The sequence below is a fragment of the Elephas maximus genome, chromosome 1, assembly GCF_024166365.1.
Source record: "Elephas maximus indicus isolate mEleMax1 chromosome 1, mEleMax1 primary haplotype, whole genome shotgun sequence".
Lineage (NCBI taxonomy): Eukaryota > Metazoa > Chordata > Mammalia > Proboscidea > Elephantidae > Elephas > Elephas maximus.
In genome coordinates, this window is record NC_064819.1 from 220,064,629 (window position 1) to 220,089,549 (window position 24,921).

Here is a 24,921-nt window from a genome sequence, read left to right on the forward strand (position 1 = left end):
TTGGAGGACATGTTAGAACTGTGAGCCTCTTGCTCCTCATTGCGGCTACATTTTTAGAGCAATCTTACTGATCCCCTGGGTTCCAGCCTTAAAAACCAATTGCCACTGAGTTGATTTCCAACTCTTGGCAACCCCACGTGTATCAGAGTAGAACTGTGCTCCATAAAGTTTTCAGTGGTTGATTTTTTGGAAGTAGATTGTCAGGCCTTTCTTCTGAGAGGCCTCTGCATGGATTTGAAACTCCAACCATTGGTTAGCAGCTGAGCGTGTTAACTGCACCACCCAGGGACTTGCCCTCCTCCAATCCATTCTCCATGCTCTCATCAGAATGGCCTCTCTAAGCACAGGTGTGCTCCCAGCAGCCTCCTATTCAACTTCTCCTGACTTTACTCAGGACGAAGGTAGAGGAGCTATCACCAGGCCCAGTCCCATGCCATGCTGCCCCTGCCTCCTCTTCCCCCACTCATCATGCCTTTTGTCTGTCTGTGTTTTTTAATAACTCACTGCCATTTCTTGCCTGCTCTTTTAAAAGAGAGGCTATGAATCCTTAAGCAATGGTGATTGGACCCTTGTCTGGGTTATTTTTCATTAAATCTCCATTTTTATCTTGGTTATGCTCCTCTTGGAGTGTCAGAAGGACAGACAGCAACTGCCTGATACCACACCCAGCAGGGGTTAGAACCAACCACTTTGTAAGATTCCTCATTAGGCATTTCTGGCACCTAAAATAGCAGGCTTGATAGCTCATTAGCTGCAGTTACTTGCAGAAGTCTCAGAGCGCTTTCTTGATAGTACACAAGAGAAGTCTATTAATTATTTCTAAATAAGGAGGGTTAAATAACATCAGTTAACAGCCAGTTGAGGGTGGCAATCAGGCAGTCAGAATGTGGAGCTCCTGGGGTGAGCATCACCCCCTGCTCAGAGGGATAAAGACACATGAAGATAAAGTGACTGCCTTTAGGGAGCCTGCAAGTCATTTGGGAAGATTAAATATATGTAGATTAAAGAACTGTCGTTAGTCTAGTACCAGGTTTGTATTGACTGGAAAAGATGGGAATTATTGGGTCCCACCCAAATCAGAGCTTGCTTTTCCTCAGGGATTTTATGTGTACCTGTCTTAACTTGCTAGTGTTGCTGTAACCAAAAACAAAAAAAAAATCATTGAAGTGGGTGGCTTTAAAGAATAGAAACTTATTTTCTCACAGTTCAGGAGGCTAGAAGTCAGAGTTCAGACTGTGGCTCTAGACAAAGTTCCTTCCTTGTTAGTAGCCCCTTGAGTTCCTAAGAAGCCCTGGTGGTACAGTAGTTAAGCATTTGGCTGCTAACGGAAAGGTCAGCTGTTCGAATCTGCCAAGATGCTTTTATGAGAGAAAGGATGTGGCAGTTCTGCTTCATTAAAAGATTACAGCCTTGGAAACCCTATGGAGCAGTTCTACTGTGCCCTATAGGGTCGCTATGGGTCAGAATCCACTTCATGGCAACCGGTTTTTTGAGTTTTGAGTTCCTTAGTGTTCGTTGGCGTTCCTTGGCGTCTGTCTCCCCTCCTGTGTGTCTTTGTATCCAGTCTGCCCTTTTAGAGCTCAGAAGTGATTGTGTCTAGGAAGCAGCCTACTCTGGTCAGACTTCATTTGCATAACAAAAGAACCCCTGTTTCTAAACAGGGTCCTAGTTACAGGTGCAGGGGTTAGGATTTCAACACGTATTTTGGGGAACACAATTCAATCCATAACAGTGTATTACAGATACTCCTATGGTGTATCCAGGCTAGGACCCTATTGGCAAAATTTTCCCCTCTCCAGGGGCCCTCAGTACTTGGCATTTTACCAGTAACATGTATTATTTTTAGAGGTAAGCATCACACTTTCTTCAGTTCTCTTTGAGACATATGTACCCCTGGCAAGAGGGACCAGTTGAGCCTTCAGCACCTCAGGGTGGACTGCTATATGAGAAGCTTACTCTGCACAGGAGGAGCCTGGAGCAGCTCTTGTGGGTCACAGAAGCAAAAAGAGACTCAGAGGACCATCAGCATCCAGTCCCAAGCACAGAGTGCAGCCCTCAATGGTCTGGTGCCTGTCCCCTCTGCAGCCTCATCTTCCCCACCCCGAATGGTCTAGTGCCTGTCCCTTCTGCAGCCTCATCCTTTCCACCACCACTGTTCCCAGTGCCCCCACCAAGCCCCACTCCTCTAGTCTGTGCCCCAGCCCATGGATCTCATCATATTTCATAGCACTGACTGCCGTCTCTGCCCAGGCATGGCCCAGCGCCCCTGCCCTCCTCACATGCCCAGCCAGAGCCAGGGCTGGTGACTTTGACACCTGATACAAGACACACACCTTAAGCTGGTAAGAGTATGAAAGGGAGGAGCGCGGTGGAGGAGGTGGGCCTCCATTTCCTCACTGGTAAAATAATAGTAATAATAATGAAACCCCCTTAATATGTTGTGGTGATTAAATGAAATAAACTTCATAAAGCAATTGGTCTAGGGCCTGGCAAATCAAAGTGCGTATTAAACAGTAGTTAATTTTATGTTGTATCCTTGGGGACTCAACGCAGCTGTTATGTCTTGTAGAATATTTGTTGCTGTCGAGTCAATTTTGTCTCATGGTGGCCCTATGTGTGTCAGAGTAGAACTGTGTTCCATAGGGTTGTCAGTGATTAATTTTTGGGAAGTAGATTGCCAGGCCTTTCTTCCAAGGTGCCTCTGGGTGAACTTGAACTACTATCCTTTTGGTTAGCAGCTAAGCATGTTAACCATTTATACCACCCAGAGACTCCTTCCTCTAGGACAAGGGTTGGCAAACTATAACCCACAGGCCACATCAGCCTGGTTTTTGCCTCCAACAAACCAGGAATGGTTTTTACATTTTTAAAAACAAAGAAGTATATGCAGCAGAGAAAGTATGTGACCTGGAAGGCCTAAAATATTTCCTGTCTGGCCCTTTAGAGAAAAAGTTTACTGACTTCTTTCTCTGACAGGCCCCTCCTTTTGTCCCCACCCTGCTCACCCCCATTTCAGGGATAGATGCTCCTACTCATTGCCCCCTTATCACCTGGCACCTCTTTTTTTTTTTTAATTAACTTTTATTAAGCTTCAAGTGAACATTTACAAATCCAATCAGTCTGTCACATGTAAGTTTACATACATCTTACTCCCTTCTCCCACTTGCTCTCCCCCTATTCAGTCAGCCCTTTCAGTCTCTCGTTTCGTGCCGATTTTGCCATCTTCCCTCTCTCTCTATCTTCCCATCCCCCCTCCAGTCAAGAGTTGCCAACTGGCACCTCTTTTTGTCATAGCCCTTTTGTACAGAATTCCCCACGAGGCCATCAGCACCTTGTTTATTCTGAGCCCCTGGAAGCATAGTAAGAAGTTGGTAATTATTCAGTAAATGAAAGGGCAGTGGAAGTGGGGGCACTGAGGGACAGGTCTGCCAACCTCACAATTTTGCCTGAGTCCTGACCTGAGAAGAGGCAGACGCATAAATTTAGCTGTACTCCTATGCTTTGCATTTTAGCCGGGCAACACTCTTGCCCCCATTTTATCCCTCATAAGAGGAAAAAGTCCAGTATATTAGTGGGCAAGGACCTTCTGAGTTTCCCATAGGCCTTCATGCTGGGGCCAACTTCCCAGGAACACATTTCTCAGTGATTCCTAAAAGACCTCCAGAGTGGGAGCTTGGCCTGTGGGTAAAAGACCCAAATCAAATAACCTTTTTGCCACTCCTAGAAAGGCGTGACCACAGCTTTCTTTCAGCTTGTTGTTGGGTGCCATTGAGTCGATTTTTTGACTCATAGCAACCCCATGTGACAGGGTAGAACAACCCCATAGGGTTTTCTAGGCTGTAGTCTTTATGGGGAGCAGGTTGCCAGGTTTTTCTCCCACAGAGCTGCTGGGTGGGTTTGAACTGCCAGCCTTTCAGTTAGCAGCCAAGTGCTTAACTGTTACGCCACTAGGGCTCCTTTTCTTTCACATAGTCTGCATCAATTCAGAATTTGCACCCTCTTGGGCCAAGCTGGACTGAAAGAGTGTGTAACGAGGGAATTTTAGAGTCTAAATAAGAGAAGCAGACATGACCGTGCCTGCTCGATTCTATTACTTTCTATTACATTTTTCTAATATTCATGGTTTTGTTGAATTCCTCAGACAGAAACAGATGTGTTGCATTTACCGAGAGGTTTCCCTGAAGCTTTATGGGGTTAGCCACACAAATCGGTTGACATGATATGCCCTCGTTTTGGGGTCCCTTAGATACTAAGCATGATTTGTTACTTACTGCAATGAGCTTGAGCGCTGTGTGAGAGAAAGAAAGAGAGAGAGAGACTGGTTCGTGCCCTGACTGCTTGTCCCCTGAAGAAAGGCCAGAAGAGTCTGCTGATGAAAATACCTAAGATTAAAGCAGAACAGCGAACATCTGAGGGGAGCGGACGTTCAAGGTGCTTTCTCTCAGGAAGCCAAGTGGAGCTGCCTGCAACTCTCAGGCAAAAATTGGCACAGACTTTTTCAAGAGATAAGGAAAAAATTAAATATCTATAAAGTGACAAAAGAAAATGAAGGATTTGGAATTCACAATGATTTTTTTTTTTTCAATTCGTCTGCAAAGAAAAAAAAAATCATTACAGTTTATAGCAGGTTTTCTCCAAAGGTTTCCGAAGTGTAGGTAGTTTACAAACATATTTATCTTGGAGTGACTGGGAGAAGATTTCTCAGTTGCAATTGTAAAGAATTATATAAAAGCTTACCCGGTGTTACCCCTCTGAAGCTTCAGAGGAATTGTTTATAAATTCCTGAAAAATAAAATTGCATTTCCACCCTTGGATACAAGTGATCCGCTGGATGAGCTCACTCCCCGTGACGAAATGAAGAACATAGTTTGGCCTTGAGAACAACTCTGAAAACTAGGTCAAGAGCTGTTTATGGGCCACATAATTTTCCAGGTGCAAGGTATGCACAGTATTTGATGTGCTTACGCTAAAGTTGGGGACCTGGGGGGTGCGGGAACACAGGCATGAAGGATTCTTTAGTTGTACTTTTGAGTAATTTAGATTTTTTTAAAGTAAACTTTCTACACGCTCAGAAGGGAGTTGTTACCATAATTGAGCAGATTAAAAACATCACAGTGAGTGATGTTTCCCAGGCTGGTAGTACAGATGTATGTTTATAAGCAAATGTGTGACCTTGTCCAGCTACCTTGGACTTCCAATCATAAATATTTTATAAACTATCCCAGAAATGAGAACACCATGTTAAATGACAGACTTTTAAAGTTAAAGTACATAAAGAAATTGGGCATACTTTATGAGAACTTTCCAGAGATATATTTTGATCATAGAAAGAGAATTAAAAAAATTTTTTATTCTGCTTTAAGTGAAAGTTTACAAATCAAGTCAGTCTCTCATACAAAAATTTATACACACCTTGCTATATACTCCTAATTGCTCTCCCCCTAATGAGACAGCACACTCTTTCCCTCCACTCTCTCTTTTCGTGTCCATTCCGCCAGCTTCTGACCCCCTCTGCCCTCTCATCTCCCCTCCAGACAGGAGATGCCAATGTAGTCTCATGTGTCTACTTGATCCAAGAAGCTCATTCTTCACCAGTATCATTTTCTATCCCATAATCCAGTCCAATCCCTGTCTGAAGAGTTGGCTTTGGCAATGATTCCTGTCCTGGGCCAACAGAAGGTCTGGGGACCATGACCTCCAGGGTCCTTCTAGTCTCAGTCAGACCATTAAATCTGTCCTTTTTATGAGAATTGGGGGTCTGCATCCCACAGCTCTCCTGCTCCCTCGGGGGTTCTCTGTTGTGTTCCCTGTCAGTGTTGTCATTGACTGTAGCTGGGCACCATCTAGTTCTTCTGGTCTCAGGATGATGTAGTCTCTGGTTTATGTGGCCCTTTCTGTCTCTTGGGCTCATAATGACATTGTGTCTTTGGTGTTCTTCATTATTCTTAGCTCCAGGTGCGTTGAGACCAATTGATGCATCTTAGATGGCTGCTTGCTAACATTTAAAACCCCAGATGCCACTCTTCAAAGTGGGATGCAGAATGTTTTCTTAATAGATTTTTATTATCCCAGTTGACTTAGACGTCGCATGTAAACATGGTCCCCAAACCCCTGCCCCTGCTACACTGGCCTTCAAAGCATTCAGTTTATTCAGGCAACTTCTTTGCTTTTGATTTAGTCCAGTTGTGCTGATCTCTCCTGCATTGTGTGTTGTCTTTCCCTTCACCTAAAATAGTTCTTATCTACTATCTAATTAGTGAAAACCCCTCTCCCTCCCTCCCTTCCTCCCCTCCCCATAACCATCAAAGAATATTTTCTTCAAAAGAGAATTTTTAAGCTAATGGTGTTGCTACTTCAATGTCAGTGTATTTATTGCAGGATCGAAACTATTAGTTTGAGACCTGTAGCTCTTTTCATCATGAGTGTGCTAAATATTCTCTATGGCCATTTAAAAATATGTATATTAAATCACTAAAAAAAATTAAAAAGGTAAGGTCTGTGTAAGTTAGAAATGAATCCCCCTGAAAGCAACAGAAAACCTGACTACAGTGCCCTAAATAGATGACAGAAGTTTATTTATTTTATGCAATAAGAAGTCCAAGTCCAGTATAGTGGCACAATGCCACTGTCTCTTTTCTTCTTTCGTGGTAAACTCATTATCTTGTAGGTCTTAGCTTGTAGGATGATCCTCATGCTTATAACCTCTTGGACACAACATGGCTGCTGTACCTACCTCCAGGCATTGTGTCTGTGTTCCAGGAAAAAGGAAGGAAAGGAAAGTCAAGGCAAGGGACTGGAACAGGATGCCAGATGGATCTGTCTGTTGCTGAAAGAGTGCTCAGAAAGATCGGCTCAGCAATTTCCATCATATGCCACTCATTTGTTATGTGAATTGGCCATAATTATAATCATTTGGTCACGTTCAGCTTCAAGGGAGTCTGAGAAGGTAAATATTTTCAGTTAGGCATATTGTTATCTAGAATGAAACTATGATTCTATTAGCAAGGAAGAGAAGAAGAATGGATAATGGGTAGACAATAGGCAGAATCTGCCTTATGTGGTTAGTGATAATTAGGTTTGAAAAAAACTGGTTTTCAGTTCCTCCTTCCTCCCAGCCCCTGGTAACCTCTATTCCACTTTCTGCCTATGAATACGCCTATTCTAGATACCTCATGTAAGTACACTAATACAATATTTGGCCTTTTATGTCTGGCTTATTCACTCAGCATGTTTTCAAGGGTCATCCATGTTATAGCATGTATCAGAACTTGGTTCCTTTTTACGGCTGAATGATATTCCAATGCTATATCTTATAGTGTCCTTTGATGACCATCAAGGACATAACCTAACATGTAACTCAGTCAAAGCACTTCTAGATGGGGAAAAGAAATTATGCCCCAATAGACAGCTTCTGTGTGGCCCAACTTGGTCCAAACTAAAAATCCAGCTGAACAGAGAAATGAATGGACAATCTCTTTATGTGTCGTTTTTTTCAGCCAGCCTTTTGGTAGACTTGAGTGGTACCTTGTTCAAGTAGTAGCCAGCCCCTGGTGAGGGTCTGGGGTGGAAGTGTTTAAGTCACAGGTGGAGGGCAGTCCCCTGGACTTCAGTGATATAGGTTGGACATTGGCCCAGGTGGGCAGTCAGCCTGTTGGCAAGGACAGTATTTTACACAGGGCTCCAGGGCAAATCTAGTTCATATAGTGCCCTCTTAAAGTCTGCGGCTCTTCCCCTCATTTTAAACTTTAGTTTCCTTTATTTTACTGCATTTATCTCCCTTAAAATAACTTTTTCTAACAAGAATTTTCTTCGGTTAGTCAGGTCCAATTCCTTGGCAATTACAGTGGTGGTAGTTGTTGTTAGTTGCCACCGAGTTGGTGCTGACTCATGACAGCCTTATGTATAACAGAACAAAACCTTGCCTGGTCCTGTGGCATTTTCAGGATCGTTGGTATGTTTAAGTCCATGGCTGTGGCTATTGTGTCAGTCCATGAGGGTTTCTTTCATTTTCTCTGACCCTCTGCTTTACCAGACGTGATGTCCTTTTCTAGCAATTGGTCTTCCCTGATGACTTGTCCAAAGTAAGTGAGCTGAAGTCTTGCCATCCTTGCTTCTAAGGAGCATTCTGGTTGTATTTCTTCCAAGACTGCAGTTTTATATCACATGGGGACTCTAGTTATAAAGACAATTATTGCTCTGCAAATTGTCTTCTTGTTTTCCCTTTCAATTAGATAGTAATTTTCTGAAGGATGACAAATATTCATGTCAGTTTTATAAAGACATGTGTGGGAGTAATGGTTTATTTTATTTAGCAGTGGTTGGTAGCCTGAATGTGATAACAGTTTCTGATAGGAAATATATTTTGGTGGAGGTTTCAGAAAAATCTGTTTACCCAGCACCAAGTAACAAATAAAAACCAGCCTACAGATACAGTAGGAAGGGACTCTCCGTGATCAGATCCATGCTGGGGTATTACGTGCCACCCCCTGTACAAAATGAATTCATTTATGAAGATGTTGCTGTGAAAGGCCACAATATGTAGGCAGTATGACATTTCTTCATCTGAGAGCAATCAAAATACCTTATTACCATCTCTAGCTAAAAATACCTTATGAATTCTGGATTCTTCTACGGAGTTAATCTTCCAGCTCAAGTTCACCTTGTTCCTAATTGTCCATCTCATTTCAGTGTACGGGGATGATGTCGTTTGATGCAGGAGGGGGAGTGTATTGTATCTGTCCCCTTCTCAGCTATCGGCATATCTCTGTCAAGGTGGAGAAGCTGTGGGGATATATATGGGACACAACCAGCAAGTAGACCTTTGCCACGTGCTTAAAGTGAACTTTGTGTCTGGCACGCCATACTCACCCCCTTTTCTGCACACGAGGAATGGGGGTTTACATGTGTGGATGCTTGGAGAAGCAAGAAAAATAGGACCTTTGAGTGCTGGGGACCTTTGAGTGCTGGGGTGTAGCAGACCCTACTGGTTTGACTCTTACCTCCCATCCATTTCCCTACAGCCTCCTTCCCTTTAGCAGAAATCTGACTTTGTTCAGGTTTTACCTAAAGGTAAGGTAATCAAGTCCCTTGCTCAAAGGTGAATCCTGATTAATCTAAGCCTATCATGGTTGACTCATTTTCTTTGCAAGTTGTTAGCTGAGGTATGGGCAGGTAGGTTAGACCCAGCCAAGGAAACATGAGGAAAATTTTCTTAGGGGGTTCTAGGAAAGATTTTTAGGTCTTAAAGCAGGTTGAGGAAAGACAGTTTTCTTCCTCTGGACTTTGTCATTGTACATGTGATGGCTGGAATTGCTGCAGCTATTATGCAAACATGAGGAAAGCTAGTCTGAGGACAGTGCTGACATACTAGGGTGGCAGAGTAAGATGGAACAAAAATATGGAATGAATCCTGAAACCTCTATACCTCAGGGCTTTGTTTGGTGAAAGAATACATTTTATTTACTGTTTGAGCCCTTTGGAATTGGGTTCTCAAGGATCCTTGTGGTGTAATGGTTAAAGCACTTGGCATGATCTGAAAGGTCAGTGGTTCAAACTCACCAGCCACTCCGTAGGAGAAAAGACCTGAAAATCTGCTCCCATAAAGATTACAGCCTAGCAAACCCTATGAGGCAGTTCTACCCTAATACATGAGGTCTCTATGAGTAAAAAATGACTTGGCAGCATCTAACAACAACCACCAAGTGACTGGCACTCAGAGCTCAATAATTATTTGTTGAATTTAATCACAGAATTTGTAGTACTCCATATAGCGGCTTATCTTCCTGAAACCTAGCCCAAGCTCATGTGATGGAGGAAAAGCTTCCAGAGGGAAGCCAGGTCAACCCCAGGTGCAACTGCTTTTCAAGCCTTTTTTGGGCTTGCATCATGCTTACTATTGTCTCACTGGCCAGAGCAGGTCACGTGGCCAGGCCCAGCATCCACATGGAAGGGGGTTACACAGGACATGGATAGCGGGACGGGGCAATTCATTCAATCCACCACACTATTTTAAACTACGGGTTATTTTATAAAGAACCTTAAATACAGCTAAGAAATTTAAACAATGATCATGTGAGTATAAGAATAAGTTTCTTTTTACAAATTCACACTCCAGAAACTAAAATTTAGATTCAGACATTTAAAATGGAAAGTAATAATATGGTTCAAAATGAGCAGTGCTTTGAGGTTTTTTGTCTTAAAGTCTTTATGCAAGTGTAACTGCTCCCCCAGGCTTTGTACTATTTACAATGAGGGCAGTCTTCTTTTGTGAAGTTTATAATGAGACTGATTGGCTCTTTTCCCCCCTAACAAACATCTAAAAGAGACCATTCTAAAGTGAATGATTGGCCCATGCCAACAATGCCTGTTATAAATTATGAAGCCTCGAATCAATAATCAACACTTCCCTTCCATTTGCATAACAAAAATGTGTTCTTAGGCTGGGCTCGGTATAAATTTTTAACTAAAATAAAATAGGAGAAATATAAAGAAATAAAGCTTTACTTTAGGGCAGACTTTTCAATCTTAAACATCTACCTAAAGTGCCTGTGCTTGTTTAACTTGTAGATATGTGAATTAAGAGAAGATGTGTAATTGATAAGAGTGGAGAGTTAAACTAATAAATATGTGGGTTTGGTGGGAAGAATGCATTTTCATAATTCCATATTCTGATTCAGAAGTTAATGTGAAAAGTCAAGTGAATTGATTCATATGAAGAATGGAAGTTTCCCGAGTCCTTCTGTACTATTCCTGGGAAATCTGTGACTCTCATTCCCAGGGTTTTGTTTAATAAGGACTTTTGGCTCACTGAATACATAGCATATGAGAAAGTGTGGGAAATGGCTAGAATGGAACCAGATTTACCGCAACAATATTACTTACAGTGCCTTTGGGCTCAACATAATCGATAAGGTACATACGCATGCATATACTTAGACAGAAGCTTGACAGTGCCAAACCCACGTTGGATTTCTCCATTTCATTTTCATTATACAAGCCATAGCGAAGGCTTAAAGGCCCTTAGAAGAGTGGGCAGACCTGCAGAGCACATATGCAGTTGTTGTTAGAGACTGTCAAGTCAGTTCTGACTCATAGTGACACTATGTACAACAGAACGGAACGCTGCCCGGTCCTGCACCGTCCTCACGATCATTGCAATGTTTGAGCCTGCTTTTGCAGCCACTGTGTCAGTCCATCTCATCGAGGGTCCTGCTCTCTTTTGTTGACCCTCTACTTTTCCAAGCATGATGTCCTTTTCCAGGGACTGGTCCCTCTGATAACATGTCCAAAGTACGATCATCGTTCAGCTTTCTCATGCATATGAGGCTGTTGAAAACATCATGGCTTGGGTCAGGCACACCTTAGTCCTCTTTGCTTTCCAACACTTTAAAGAGGTCTTTTGTTGCAGATTTGCCCAGTGCAATGCATCGTCTGATTTCTTGACTGCTGCTTCCATGGGTGTGGATTATGGATCCAAGTAAAGTGAAATCCTTGACAACTTCAATATTTTCTCCATTTATCATGATGTTGCTTATTGGTCCAGTTGTGAAGATTTTTGTTTTCTTTATGTTGAGATATAATCTGTACTGAAGGCTGTGGTCTTTGATCTTCATCAGTACGTGCTTCAAGTCCTCTTCACTTTTCAGTAAGCAAAGTTGTATCATCTGCATAATGCAGGTTGTTAAGGAGTCTTTCTCAAATCCTGATGCCCTGTTCTTCATATAGTCCAGTTGCTCAGATTATTTGCTCAGCATACAGATTGAATAACTATGGTGAAAGGATACAACCCTGACAGACACCTTTCCTGACTTCAAAACAGTATCCTCTTGTTCTGTTCAAACGACTGCATCTTGGTCTAAGTACAGGTTTCTCGTGAGCACAGTTAAGTGTTCTGGAATTCCCATTCTTTACAATGTTATCCATAATTCGTTATGATCCACACAGTCGAATGCCTTTGCATAGTCAATAAAACACAGACAAACATCTCTCTGGTATTCTTGGCTTTCAGCCACAATCTACGTGTAGGGCTACTACATGTATGCAAAGCAAGACTAAGTCACACTGTCGAATATTCCGCCAGGATGGTTGAGCCTCTCAAACTCTTGCACTGTCCCTATTCTGCTCATGCTTCATATATGTGGCACGTGGACTCCATTTTTTTCTGTCAAACATACACAGGTATTTCATGGACTCAGTTTCCTGGGAACTAAACCGAGGTTTGAATTTCAGAGCTGTAATATTCAGTAGCTGAGATACGCTGTCTGTGTGCTTCTTGTCTGTGATTTGCATGCTGACCACAGACAGAATCACAAAGAGAGCTGCAGAATTAAAAGTGAGCCTGCTTCTTTTTAACAAGTATATTTTCTTCACATTTGTTAATTTGATGTTTGAAATGATTCATCTTCTTGGCCATACATTGATAGCATTCACCCAAGGTCACCTGAAATTTGAGTCTTTAATCAAACTGGAAGTCATTTTTCTCTGAAGATTACTTCACAGTTCCAACTATGATAGCTTAATCATCACATCCAAAAATTACTTCTGGCTCCCTGTGAAAATTGCTTTTTTGTGTGAAGTTTCCGTTATAGTATGCAGGGTATTAGGTTCCTGAGAGTAGGATAAGGATGTGGTACATTTTGGAGATAAGTGCATGAGATACACCAAAATGTGTAAATATTTAAAAGTGCAGAATGCTGTTCAGATAACCCACTTAACGCCTGTAAGTGTTGTGTAGCCCTGCCATGGATGTGAACAGGAAGGAACCTTAGAAATCAAGTTGAGTACTCTCATTTTCCGCTTGACGAACCTTTGGCTCGGTGAAGTTTTTCAAGGTCACTTGTTTAAGGTCAGTCAGCTAGTTAGAGTAACAAAGCCAAGTTCATTCCACAGTACCTTCCACTTCACCATACTTTTTCTCATATAACATAGCAAATAAGAATGTTTCAAAGTATAATGAGGGTTAGAAAATCAATCAGTCAATCAATCAATCAGTCCACCATCTGTCTGTCAGTTTGTCATACTATGGTGGCTTGCAGGTTGCTATGATGCTGGAAGCTATGCCACCAGTATTTCAAATACTAGTAGGGTCACTCGTGGTGGGCAAGTTTCAGCCGAGCTTCCAGACTGAGAGACAGACTAGGAAGAAAGGTCTGGTGATCTATTTCTGAAAATTAGGCAATGAAAGCCTTATGGATTACAATAGAATAATGTCCAATATAGTGCTATAAGATAAGCCCCCTAGGTTGGAAGGCACTACACAATGGCTGCAGAAATGGACTCAAACATACCAATCATCATGAAGACGATGCGAGACTGGGTAACATTTTATTCTGTTATACATGAGGTTGCTATGAATCAGAGCCAACTCAATGGTAATGAACAACAACAAAAATAAAATGATAGGTTTCCCTTGTAGTTTTAGAAGACAACTAAAATAGCATCCTTTTTATTTATTTATTTTATTGTGCTTTAAGCGAAAGTTTGCAAATCAAGTCAGTCTCATACAAAAACTTATACACACCTTGCTATGTAACCCTAGCTGCTCTCCACCTAATGAGACAGCACATTCCTCCTCCCCACCTTGTATTCCTCGTGTCCATTCAGCTCCTGTCACCGTCTGGCTTCTCATCTCCTCTCCAGACAGGAACAGCCCACATAGTCTCATGTGTCTACTTGAGCCAAGAAGCTCACTCCTTATCAGTATCGTTTTCTGTCTTATAGTCCAGACCAATCCCTGTCTTAAGTGTTGGCTTCAGGAATGGTACCAGTCTTGAGCTAACAAAGGGTCCACAGGGCATGATCTCTGGGGTCCCTCCAGTCTCAGTCAGACCATTAAGTCTGGCCTTTTTATGAGAACTTGAGGTCTGTATTCCACTGTTCTCCCACTCCATCAGGGATTCTCTGTTGTATTCCCTGTCAGTCCAGTCATCTGTGGTAGCTGGTCACCATCTAGCTCTACCAGTCTCAGGCTGATGGAGTCTCTGGTTTATGTGGTCCTTTCTGTCTCTTGGGCTCGTATTTACCTTGTGTCTTTGGTGTTCTTCATTCTCCTTGACAGTATTGGATTTAAAACATTTAATATTATATTCTTCCCAACCATCTATCTAATAGATAATATTTATTAATTATCCTCTCTGCATATAATAGCAGATAGACCCAGCTTATCGGAGGAATGAAACAGATGGACTTGGAAAGGATTTATAGCTATATTTATCTTCCTACAAATAACATTAAACATGGAACAGCTTCAAGTAGGAACTGGGGGAAAGGAGAAAGCATAAGGTTCCTATCTGGCAAGGCTTCTGGGAGAAGACGGGTGTATATTAATTCAAACAATGCAGGCATGTCATTTGCGAGTTGTGGATAGGTAGAGCTTTTGGTTCAGGACGTATAGCAGTTGGCAGTGAGGAAAAATTGTTGTTGTTTGCTGCCATTGAGTTGGCCCCTGACTCATGGCCACACCATGCACAATGGAATGCAGTGCTGCCTTGGTTGTACATGAAGTGTATTGGCCAAGAATCCATCTCAGGTCTCCAGTGTGAGAGGTGAGAATTCTATCACTGAACCAGGGGAAGTAGTAGGACAGCACCAGTGTATTTGCTCCGCTTGAATGGAAGAAATGAGCCTGGGGGTGAGGAGAGATGGTGGTGGTTAGAAAACAGAGATGCATCCAGCCAGGACCTGGAATACTTCATGGGCAACAGCCAGTGAGAACCACTGCTGAGTTCTGGAAACAGTGCTGGAGGAAGTCTTAAAAGAGCTAGGGGCCCTAAGTGATTAAAACTGGAAAGGAGGAGAAAGATGAGAAGAGGAAGATAAATGTAGATTTACTGTGTAACCAGCCCAAACAAGAGTAGGACATCAACCGAAACTTCAAAGGCTCTAAAATAGAACCATGAAGGCCTGTGGAGCGGGAATCCATGTTGTCACCACAAATTACTGGAACTTTTTTTTTCTATGAATATATTTCACAAAGAAACATGGTAAATTCTAGTTTTAATTTTTACAACATTTCCAGGTTGAGTCTTGATAACAGTATAGGATGAAATTAATAACTTATTAGCTTTAGAAGAGAACATCATTTATTGGGTTATAACCCATCCCTACACTGGCCCCTACCCCACGGTGAGAATTAGCTGGGTAGATTTGAATTGCTCAAGGTCAGATGGACAGTGAGTAGCAGAACTGCCCCAGAATTCAGGCATTGCAAAGCTGTAGCCATCATTCTTCCCCTGTTGGTATGAGTAACCACCAACTGGAGTCCCTGGGTGGTGCAAACAGTTAACACGCTCGGCTGCTAATCAAAAGGTTGGAGGTTTGAATCCACCTAGAGGTGCCTCAGAAGAAAGGCCTAGTGATCTAATTCTTAAAAAAAAAAAAAAGCCATTGAAAACCGTAGGGAGCACAGTTCTGTTCTGACACACATGAGGTCCTTGTGAGTCAGAATCAGCTCCACAGCGGCTGGTATGTTATGGTATCGTGCGGTGTGGTATGGTGGCACTGTGACATCATACAGTGAAAGTTTATTCATCAAAGAAAGTCAGTTCATATTCAGCCTAACATTAGCATTAAGGATCTAATGCTTTGACAATGTTTAGTATAAATTTCAGTTTACCTACACATTCAGTTACCCAGAACACCATTCTTTAACCGTTCTGGGTGAACAGGCGTTTCCTGTACTGGGCATGTATTTATCAGGTTAATCACAGCTTTTCACTGTGGTGAGTGTTCACTGGCACTCCAGTGAGACCCCAAGGAAGACCCAGCAGTGCTTTTCACCCAGAGTCCCCTCCAGTGTCATGCAGGAAACCCTCTCATCCACCTGATCCCCTCAAAAACCACAAGGAACCATGCAGAACCCTGGAAGTTCTCCACAACAGTGGCTCTTCACAGTGATCTAGTGGTCAGAGTCCTCCGGGAAGCTTTTTACAGATAAATTCCTGACCCTCACCCTAGACTTTCGGAGCCAGTTTGTCTTAGAGTGAAGACTAGAGATCTTCGTTTTTTCAAGTTCAACAGGTAATTCTAATATCTGACCACTTGGGAGCCACAGTTCTCTAACATACCATATTGAATATCATTTTGCACTGAAAAGCAGCTTTGATGTTCATCCTTCCAACAATGCCAGTGCCCAGGAGAGTTATACAGTCTGGCTTCAGACCAAGTGTGCTTTTTACCTGCGAAGTCTTTTTTCCCGCTCCCCATTTCAAGCTAGAGATCAGCTATTGAAATGTGGACGTCATCTGGTGGTGGATACTGTTGTGCTCATGAGTTTGGAAAGATTCTGTTTACTTGGCATGTTCCGCACAGGCCTATCAGGCCCCGGGGGTTTGTGGCCGTTGCAGATCTTACAACGCAGGCAACATAAAAATACATAATTCATGGAGGGGAATATTTTGGACTCCCCTTCACTTTTACAAATCAGCCATAAAATAGAAACCACAGACACAACATTTATATAACCATAGTTGCCAAGAATGAATAATCGTTTTTTTTTTTTTTTTTTTTGAGTGGGGTTGGATAAGAGCTTTTTGTGTGTACTTCTTTACAGAGTGCCAAAGAGATAGTATTAGGAATTTGTGTGCAAGTGATAATGTTGTTGGTGTGTGCCGTCGAGCGGATTCTTACTCATAGCAACCCTATATAACAGAGTAGAACTCTAACAGGGCTTCCTAGGCTATAATCACTACAGGTCCGGATTGCCAGGTCTTTTCTCTTACGGAGCGGCTGGTGGGTTTGAACCTCCAACCTTTCTGTTAGCAGCTGAGTGTTTAACCATTTCACCACCAGGGCTTCTTGCAAATGATAACAGGGATGTTAAAATGGGAGATGTTGTTTTCTGTCTGGCAACTGACAAATTCACAAATTCACCTGTTAAAGAAAATGGTGATTTTGAGTTTGATCTTAAAAGGTCTTTAAAAGTCTTTTCGTGGTCATTAAGTTTATGACTTAGTGGAAGGGCGTTTGCTTATCTTGATGAACATTTCAAGTGCATTTAGGATATCATGTATATTTTACTGTAACGTACAGCTTCCTGTTTTTCCCCTTGTTCACACAATATCCAAGGCAGTTGTCCGCTATGCATGCGTGTGAGGTATCCAGAGAAGGAGTGCAGAGAAAACGACATCCTGCTACTCCTCTTCTCCCGTGAGCCACCTGAGCACGCTGGGCTTCCAATAGCTTGCTAGACTGAGTCTTCAGGAAGGAGAAAGAGAGTAATAGGCTCTTGTCGTTCCATTTAAGCTTACTTGGGTAATAGGTGAGTCATGGCTGGTGACACTGGTTGTGATGGTTGACTATTGAAAGATAGCTTTTGAAGAAGTGGGATACACTGAAGACATAAAAAAGGAAGTAGTGCCTCAGTTGCAGAAGTCAAACTAAAAATCCGTTCTGTCATCTGATGTTATTGTGTGTTAGAGACAGCGTCATCTTAAGGATCGGAAGAGCTGAGAGCTGAGAGCTGGGCTTTAATAGTTCCGTGCCACTGTTGAGCTTTGTGACCTTGGACGTGCCGGATGCTCACCTTGGGCCTCAGTTTCCTCATCCAAAAATAGTAATACTATCTACGTCACAGGAATTTTAACAGGATGAAAGAACATAATATAAATGAAAGCTCCTATATGAGTCCAGCACAGATTGGGCTGCAGGTGGGGGTGATAGAGGGCAATGTTGGGGAGGAATGGAATGGGTGGATTCTTTCAAGTTGCTTCTAGACCTCAAACCCCATTGTTCAATGAGTCTATGATGTATAGGTGAAGGGCGTCTTAGTTATCTAGTGCTGCTATGACAGAAATACCAGAAGTGGATGGCTTTAACAAGGAGAAATTTATTTTCTCACAGTCAAGTAGGCTAAAAGTCCAAATTCAGGGTGTCAGCTCCAGGGGGAAGGCTTTCTGTCTCTGTCAGCCTTCTCATCAATCTTCCCCCAGACTAGGAGCTTCTCTGCGCAGGGACCCCAGGTCTAAAGGATGCGCTCTGCTCCTAGCACTGCTTTCTTGGTGGTATGAGGTGCCCCTGCCTCTCTGCTTGGTTCTTTTTTTTTTATTTCTCAAGGATTTGCCTCAAGACACAATCCAATCTTGTAGGTTGAGTCCTGCCTCATTAACACAACTGCCGCCCATCCTCCCTCATTAATATCATAGAGGCAGGATTTACAACATATACGAAAATCACAGAATACTGGGAATCATGGCCCAGCCAAATTGATACACACATTTTGGGGGCAACATAATTCAATCCATGACAAAGGGGAAGGACACAGAGGATCTGTTAGATGATAGTGATAATTCTTAAGCTTCTTTGATCATTTAAACTCTTCTAGAAATGTACAGATAGAATAAAAGACTATCATTCTATGTGATTCAAGACAGTTAACCAGGACCAAGAACATTTACATGGCACAGTACCTAGGACGAGTCAGCCTTCCATAAAAATCAGTCACTCTTTTCACCTTCTTAGCAGGAAGAACACTCTGAATGAAAGATGGCAGCATTTTTTAATGCGAGTCTTCAGAAGCAAATCTATCATTCTACCAAAAGAGGGGGTGGACTGAGTCTTGTTGTTGTTGTTGTTGTTAGCTTAATACCTTGTCCAATACCAACGAACTGATTTAGCTTGCCTAATTTGCCAATTTTCCATGCACCATATAGGTTCTTTTAGAAAATATTTTAAAAGCCCTCACCCTAAATTTCAGAGAGGTTTATATTTGTGATGGTACATGATGTATGACTTTAAGAGTCAGAAGGTTGATTCTAGAAGCTTCCTGTGAAAATATATTTTCTAGTTCTGTGGTCGTACCACGCAGCTGTATATTGGTGTATAGAGAATTGATAGGAACGGAGGTCAGAGTGGAATGTAATGCTCTCCTTTCTTTTCTGATATTATTGTAGATACAATTGCAGGAATGATGCAGGAATTTTTGTTCTTATATGTGTCCTTTTTAAACAACATAGTTACAATCATTATTTGCGAGCTTTCTATAAGACTAAGGAAATAATTGGAATGAGCATCTTTGAAAAAACAAAGCAACCAGTAACCTAAAGGTAAATAACAGTTTTGGTTATTAGCAAAAGGAAGCAGATAAGCTTATTTCTGTGTCCATTTCCCAAGCAATCCAGGTGAAATTATGTTCTTTCACCTAAGTTTTCTAGCTGAGTTCTACCTAAGATTTAAATCTTTGAAGATAACACCTGCGCTATTGGAATAAAGTACTTATGTAGGTGGTAGCTCACATTTTCCAGGTCATCAGTTGAGCTGTAACAATTCTCCTTGCTGTTCAGTGCTGTGCTAGAAGACAGGAAAAAAATCTTCCCACCCCAATTGTTGAGCAGTTTATTTCTCCAGAGGAATTAAACGTCGTGTTTATAGTGGCAACTCTATCAGGACTGGAGTCAATAGCCAGCCTGGTTATAATGGGACGTCCAACTACAAAGACTATCAACATAATTACATCAGCATCAGCCTAGTTCAACCTCCCTGGGCCATGACTTCATAACTAAGAACATAATTGATTTCTCAGGTTCTCTGAACTTCCACAATAGTTGCCAGGGAACAGACTTTTTGGGTATAATTAAACCATAAGTAAAAGTGGCATATTACAATGATTATCTTCTTATCCTGGTGACTTTTTATTACCAATTAGTCAGAAAGATCAGCTCCCTTTGAAGGTTCTCCTGGACTCTCATTTTAACAGAATCATAGTGTTAATTAGTGTTAAATGGCACATTAAATCCTTCAAAGCAGCCAAGGGAAAGCCAATGTCTGTTGAGGACTTTTATGGACAAGGCACATTGTAGGTACTGTGAAGACACTTCATAGAACACACGGACTGGCCCTAAAGAAACCAGATCTTACGCATAAGAAAAAATACATAGTGGAAGAATTGTGTCAAAATGGTACAGGACTGGTTGCTAAGTGAGTGATAACAGATAACCACATTTCACACCAATGACAACCTTGAAGCTCAAAATTTATGAAATGCTACTCTGCATGTAAGATATTTCAAGAAAAGAAATTAACTTATTAAAAAAATCCAAACTCATTGTCATCAAGTCAATTTCAGCTCATAGCGACCCCATAGGACAGAGTAAAACTGCCGCATAAGGTTTCCAAGGCTGTAATCTTTATGGAAGCAGACTGCCACATCTTTCTCCTGTGGAGCGGCTGATGGATTCAAACCACTGACCTTTCTTTCGATTAGCGGCTGGGCATTTAACCACTGTACTACCAGGGCTCCTTAACCTATAACTATAAAGGCAAAAATTTAAATGACAAACTATAAGCAAGTTTTGGGTGTATTTGTGTTTTTATGCTGTACCATATTCTTTAGCTTTGGGCCTTTTCATGACCTTCTGTCATGGCTATGTGCTGATTGAAGGGATCCTTTGATTTGTCAGATATTACTTGATGCTGAGCATTCAAAATGCAAATAGTATCTTAGGGGTATAAATATTTAATCATAGGTCCTTTTCATAATGACTCCTTGTTGTTCTTAGGTGCTGTCGAGCCAATTCGACTCTTAGCAACCCCATGTACAACACTGCCTGGTCCTGCGCCATCCTCACAATCTTTGATATGCTTGAGCCCATTTTTGCAGCCACTGTGTCAGTCCATCTCCTTGAGGATCTTCCTCTTTTTCACTTACCCTCTACTTTACCAAGCACATTGTCCTTCCTTCTCCAGGGACCGGTCCCTCCTGATAGCATGTCCAACCTATGTGAGACGAACTCTTGTCATCCTTGCTTCTAATGAGCATTCTGGCTGTATGTTGTCCAGGACAGATTTGTTTATTCTTCTGGCAATCCACTGTATATTCAATATTCTTTGCCAATACCACAATTCAAAGGCATCAGTTCTATTCCAGATCTTCCTTATTCATTGTCCAGCTTTTCACATGCATATGAGACAATTGAAACTACCATGGCTTGGGTCAGGTGCACCTTAGTCCTCAAAGTGACATCTTTGTTTTTCGACACTTTAAAGAGGTCTTTTGCAGCAGATTTGCCCAAGACAATATGTCTTCCAATTTCTTGACTGCTGCTTCCGTGAGTGTTGATTGTGGATCCAAGTAAAATGAAATCCTTGACTTCAATCATTTCTCCATTTATTATGACTCCTTAGTCTGTCAAAATCTTTATTATTGGGCAATTAGGAAAGGAAAAGAAATAAAAGTCATCCATATTGTAAAGGAAGAAGTAAAACTACCTCCATTTGCAGATGACATAATCTTACATGTAGAAAATTCTTAAGAATTCGTACCAAAAGAAGTCCTTTTAACTGTTAGGGTTAATAAATGAGTTTAGCAAGGTTGTAGAATATAAGAACAATATATATAAATCAATTGTATTTCTATCAGTGAACAATCCAATAATAAAATTAATAAAATAATTCCATTTTTTTTTTTTTTTTCAGAATTGACAAGCTGATCCTATAATTCATATGGAAATATAAGGGACCCAAAAATAACTAAAACAACCTTAAAAAAAAAGAACAAAGTTGGAAGGCTTACACTTCTCAGTTCCAAAATTTATAATAAAGTTAGAGTAATCAAGACTGCATGGTATTGGCATAAGATTAAGCATATAGATCAGTGGAATAGGAAGTCCAGAAATAAACCCATACATTTAAGGTTAATAGATTTTCAACAAAAGTACCAAACAGTTAGATGGGGAAAGACTAGTATTTCAACAAATGGTGCTGATACAACTGGATTTCCACATGCAAGAGAATGAAACTGAACCCCTACCTCACATGAACAAAAGTAGGTAAAAGGGATCAAAGGCCTAAATGTTAGAGCTAAAACCGTAAAACACTTAGGAGAAGGCACAGGTGTATATCTTTGTGACTTTGGTTTAGGCATTGGTTTCTTAGCTATGACACCAAAAGCACAAGCAACCAAAGAAAAATTAGGTAAATTAGACTTCACCAAAGTTTAAAACATTTGTGTTTCAAAGAAGGTCCCTGGGTGGTACAAATAGTGTGCTCATCTACTAAACTAAAAATTGGTGGTTTGGGCCCATGCAGTGGCACTGCAGAAAAAAGACCTGACAAAAAGATTACAGCCAATAAAACTCCATGGATCAATTGTACTCTGTAACACACAGAGTCACCATAAGCTGGAATCGACTCAATAGCAACAGGTTTCGTTTTGGGTTTGGTCATTCAAAGAATACTATCAAGAATGTGAAAAGATAACGCACAGAACGGGACAAAATATTTGCAAATCATCTATCTGATAAGGGTCTTCGTTGCTGTTGCTAGGTACCATCAAGTCGATTACGACTCATAGTGACCCTATGTACAGCAGAACGAAACACTGCCTGGTCCTGTGCCATCCTCACAATCGTTGCTATATTTGAGCCTATTGTTGCAGTCACTGACGGGCTTCCTCTGTTTGGCTGACCCTCTATTTTACCAAGCATAATGTCCTTCTCCAGGGATTGGTCCCTCCTGATAATATATCCAAGGTATGTGAGACGAAGTCTTGCCATACTTGCTCTCTGGGATTCTGGCTGTACTTCTTCCAAGACAGATTTGTTCATTCTTCTGGCAGTCTATGATATATTCAATATTCTTTGTCAACACCATGATTCAAAGGCATCAGTTCTTCTTCATTCATTGTCTAGCTTTCACATGCATATGAGGTGATTGAAAACACCCTGGCTTCAGTCAGGCACACCCTAGTCCTTAAAGTGACATCTTTGCTTTTTAGCACTTTACTGGGATCTCTTGCAGCAGATTTGCCCAAAGCCATGTGTTCTTTGATTTCTTGACTGCTGCTTCCCTGGGCATTGTGGATCCAAACAAAATAAAATCCTTGACAACTTCAGTCTTTTCTCTGTTTATCTTGATGTTGCTTTTTGGTCCAGTTGTGAAGATTTTTGTTTTCTTTATGTTGAGATGTAGTCCGTACTGAAAGCCGTGGTCTTTGATCTTCATCAGTAAGTGCTTCAAGTCCTTTTCACTTTCAGCAAGCAAGGTTGTGTCATCTGCATATCGCAGGTAGTTAATGAGTCTTCCTCCAATCCTGATGGCCTATTCTTCTTCATACAGTCCAGTTTCTTAGATTATTTGCTCAGGATACAGATTGAATAAGTATAGTGAAAGGATACAACCCCGACGCACACTTTTCCTGACTTTAAAACACACAGTATCCCTTTGTTCTGTTCGAATTACTGAGTCTTTGTCTAAGTACAGGTTCTTCATGAGCACAATTAAGTGTTCTGGAATTCCCATTTGTCGCAGTGTTATCCATAATTTGTTATGATCCACACAGTCAAATGCCTTTGCATAGTCAATAAAACACAGGTAAATATCTTTCTGGAATTCTCTGCTTTCATCTGACTGACATCAGCAATTATATCTGACATCAGCAATGGTAGCTGTGGTTCCACTTCCTCTTCTGAACCTGGCTTGAATTTCTGGCAGTTCTCTGTTGATGTACTGTTGTAACCACTTTTGAATGATTTTCAGCAAAATTTTACTTGTGTGTGGTATTAATGATATCGTTTGATAATTTCTGCATTCTGTTGGATCTCCTTTATTTGGAATGGGTACATTGTTGGTGGCAATAAAAACGGTACAGCTGCTTTGAAAGCAGTTTGCCAGCTTCTCCAATAAATTAAACATAGGGTTAGCATATGACACCAGCAATTCCATTACTCGTTATATACCCAAGATATTTGGAAACATGTCCACACAAAAACTTGTTTACAAATGCTCATAGCAACAATATTCATAGTAGCCAAAGAGTGGAAATAATCCAAATATCCATCAACTGATGAATGGATAAACAAATTGTGGTGTATCCATACAATGGAATATTATTCAGGCATATAAAGGAATTGCCATGGATTAAGTTATGTCCCCCCCAAAATGTGTGTATCAACCTGGTTAGGCCATGTGTGGTTGTCCTCCCTTTTGTGATCATAATTTTATGTTGAGAGGATTAGAGTGGGATTGTAATACCATCCTTACCCAGGTCACCTCCCTGATCCAAGGTAAAGGGAGTTTCCCTTAGGGTGTGGCCTGCACCACCTTTTATCTCTCAAGAGATAAAAGGAAAGGGAAGCAAGCAAAGAGCTGGGGACCTCATACTACCAAGAAAGCAGCACCAGGAGCAAAGGACGTCCTTTGGACACGGGGTCCCCGCACCTGAGAAGCTCCTCAACCAGGGGAAGATTGAGGACGAGGACCTTCCTCCAGAGCTGACAGAGAAAGAAAGCCTTCCTCTGGAACCAACCCCCTGAATTTGGACTTGTAACCTACTGGACTGTGAGAAAATAAATTTCTCTTTGTTAAAGCCATCCACTTGTGGTATTTCTGTTATGGCAGCACTAGACGGCTAAGACAGTAACGAAGTACTGATTCATGCTACAACATGGATGAACCTTGAAAACATTATGCTAAGTAAGAGAAACCAAACACAAAAAGCCACCTGTTGTATGATTCCATTTATATGAAATATCCAGAATCCTACAGGGACAGGAAGTAGATTAGTGGTTTCTAGGGGCTGCACGGAGTGTGACTGCTGATGCAAATGGGGTTCTTTTGAAAATGTTCTGGAAATAGGTAGTAGTGATGGCTGCACAACTTTGTGGATACAGATAGCCCCCAACTTACAAATAAGTGTCATTCCAATGACTTATTCTGACTTAAGTCGAATACCTCATTTGTTTTTTTTTTTTAGTTTTCATTATTATTGCCTTTTATTATCAATATATAAATCTGATCTTCATTTGTCTTTGAGGGTTGGAAACATTACAGATAAACTTACAGATATGATGATATCAGCAAATTACCCACTGCAACATTGTATTTAATACATGTTACTAACGATGGTTAAAAAAAACATAGTCATAAGGTGGTTCGCCATAGCTCGAATACATTGTAAGTCAGGGACTACCTGTATATTAAAAATCATTG

General features: G+C 41.3%; 1 protein-coding gene across 1 annotated transcript in view; it reads left to right on the forward strand.

Annotated features, from left to right (window-relative positions):
• UST (uronyl 2-sulfotransferase) overlaps positions 1-24,921 on the forward strand; it is a 365,048-nt gene that overhangs the window by 171,952 nt on the left and 168,175 nt on the right. The gene's annotated exons all lie outside the window — the stretch shown is intronic.